The sequence below is a fragment of the Gossypium hirsutum genome, chromosome A03 (genome assembly GCF_007990345.1).
Source record: "Gossypium hirsutum isolate 1008001.06 chromosome A03, Gossypium_hirsutum_v2.1, whole genome shotgun sequence".
Classification (NCBI taxonomy): domain Eukaryota; kingdom Viridiplantae; phylum Streptophyta; class Magnoliopsida; order Malvales; family Malvaceae; genus Gossypium; species Gossypium hirsutum.
The window spans coordinates 82,501,108-82,504,081 of NC_053426.1; the positions used below are offsets into that span (position 1 = coordinate 82,501,108).

At 37.5% G+C, this 2,974-nt stretch overlaps 1 non-coding gene across 1 annotated transcript; it reads right to left on the reverse strand.

Moving 5' to 3' along the window:
- Positions 1-1,808: 1,808 nt before the first annotated feature.
- On the reverse strand, positions 1,809-1,915 carry LOC121226922 (small nucleolar RNA R71). Its single transcript, XR_005924614.1, has one exon. It is a non-coding gene; the product is annotated as a small nucleolar RNA R71 (small nucleolar RNA).
- Positions 1,916-2,974: the final 1,059 nt, after the last annotated feature.

A 2,974-nucleotide genomic window follows, 5' to 3' on the forward strand; every position in this document is an offset into this window, starting at 1 on the left:
CAATTTGGTAGGCTCAAGCACGGCCTGAAGTAATCGCACACGGGTGTGTCACACGGGCATGTCCCTGTTGAGCCCAAGTTGAGTCCAATTTAGAAAAGGCTAATTTTGAGGGCTTTTAGGCATTCCAAAGCCTATAAATACACCCTAGAGAAGGAAGAAAAGCTGGGACAGAGTAGGGGGTAAGGAATTACTCCAAGAAAGCCGATTGATTCATCTCAAAAGCCGGATTCATCATCAAGACTGAATATCTCTCCTCAATTCCCCTTCAGGAGTTTTGGATTTTCTTTATGTTTTGTATTCTTTATTTTTCTGAGATGTTTTCTTATTTAGTTATGAACTAAATCCCTTAAATACCTAACGGGAATGAAACCTAAGACAAATCTTGTTATTATTTTCTGAATTGTATGATAAATATTTGACTTGTTCTTAATTATGTGTTCTTAATTCTTGTTTTGATATCCCAGGATACCGATACAAGATAAGCTCTTATTCAGAGGAGGAATAGAACCTGTTTAAGAGTACATTTGTCATAATTAAGCGGAGTTGATTGCGCGCCTAGACATAGGGTGACAAGATTTTACCGGATTAGGGTGAAACCTAATAAGGGGATCCCTAGATCGGGTTAATGCAACCCTAGAGTGTTAATTAGAGAAAAGTCTCGGTTATTCAATCCAGGGATTAGAAGTTATTAGTCTTGAATAAGGATAATAACATAACATAGGGATCTCTACGGAACAAGTTAAATGAATAATCGCCTGATTCGGGGCCAGAATAACAAGTATAGTCTAGGTGGATTTTTCCTTAGGTATTGTCTTCATTCAATCAATTTTCCAAAAGAAATTCCCCAATTCCATTCTCTGTGTGTTCTTAGTTTAGATAATTAGTTAGTTAAAACAAAAACCTCTTTATTCTTAGGCTAGATAATAAAAAGACAGTCATTACTAGTACTTTTAGTTCCTTTAGGTTCGACAATCCGGTCTTGCTAAAACTATACTACTGTTCGATAGGTAAACTTGCCTACATTGCGATAATAGTTAGTTCAAGAATGAGTAATTATAAATATTTAAAACCTATCACGAAATCACGCGATCAAGTTTTTGGCGCCGTTGCCGGGGAACTGAAATATTAGGAACACTCAATTTTTATTACTTTAGCCATTTATTTTTCGTGCACTTTAATTTATTATTATTATTTATTAATTTACTTTTTGCTTCTCTTGGTAGGTTTTTATAGTTTATGACTAGAAGAAATCCGTCAAGACTATTACATTTTGACAAAGAAATCGATCGCACAGTTCGCAGAAATCAAAGAGAAATAAGGCAAAGCTTAAGATACACAGAGAACGAGCAAGAAGACGATACTCAACCCCCAACCGAAGAGATGGCTGAAAACCAAGGTAATCAGCTACCTCCTGCAATTACGGTTAATCAAAATCCTACTCCACGCACTATGTATGATTATGCTAAACCTTCTGTAACAGGAACTGAATCAACAAAAGTTAGACCTATTGTAGCTGCAAATACTTTTGAATTAAAACCTAACACTATTCAAATGATACAACAATTTGTTCAGTTTAATGGTTTGCAGGATGAGGATCCCAACGCTCATTTAGCCAACTTCTTAGAACTATGTGATACATTTAAAATTAATGTTTTCTCTGATGATGCCATTCGTATTTGGTTATTCCTATTTCATTGAGGAACAAAGCTAAACAGTGGTTGAACTCGTTACCACAAGGGTCAATTACTACTTGGGAACAAATGACCGTAAAATTTTTACTAAAATATTTTCCACCGGCTAAAATGGTTAAATTACGTAATGATATCTCTTCTTTGGTGCAGATGGATTTAGAAACACTCTACGATGCATGGGAGAGATACAAGGACCTTTTGAGAATGTGCCCTCACCATGGGTTACCACTTTGGCTATAGGTTCAAACGTTCCATAATGGCCTGAATCCTTCGACTCGACAAATGGTTGACGCAGCTGCTGGCGGAACCATCAATAATAAAACACCTGAAGATGCCTATGAGTTTATAGAGGAGATGTCACTGAATAACTATCAGTGGCAAGTCATGAGGACAAAGCCAATGAAAACAACTGGCGTTTATAACGTCGATTCGGTCACCATGCTCTCTAATCAAGTAGAACTCTTAAATAAAATGATTAATGGTTTTCTTAGTTCTTCACAGGTTCACCGAGTAATGCAGTGCGAAGCAAGTGGAAGTGGAACAAGCCATCTGGAATACCAGCCTTATGGCCACAACATGGATAACGAGCAATTAAACTACATGGGTAATAATCCTCGACCTCAAAACAATCCATATAGTAACACTTACAATGCAGGTTGAAGGAACCACCCTAATTTCTCGTGGAGCAAGGAAATCAAATACCAGAACCACCCTATCAACAGGTAAAGAAACCGAACCTTGAAGAGATGCTTTCAAAGTTTATTTAGGTGTCAGAAACTCGTTTCCAGAACACCGAGTGATACGAGCACGCCCCGCGAACTTTATCGAACAAGCCCGTCAAGCCGAGCATTGACATGTTGGCAAGCAGATCCAAGCTCGTTTCCAGCTCGACGAGCTCCGTCCAGCTCAAATCCAGCTTATTCAAGCTCAATCCAACTTGCCTGAGCTAAACCGAGCTCACTCCTAGCTCATATTCAGCTCACGAGCTAAACCTTAGCTCAGCTTCAGCTTAGGAGTTTAATCTTAGCTCAACTTTAGCTCACGAGCTAAAGCTTAGCTCATTTTAGTTTAACTCAGTTTTGTCTTTAATGCATTAAATAGAATTTGCACATATTTATTTAAGCATTAAACTTGTCTTATATTAATATTTGTTATTAATATGTCATAGATATCACATAACTTAAATGTGTTCACATTGTGCTGAATTTATGTGTGTTCACATGTGAATTGTTTTATTTCTTGTAGGTACAATGCTCATGGACGGTGCAATGAATGCTTGAAGA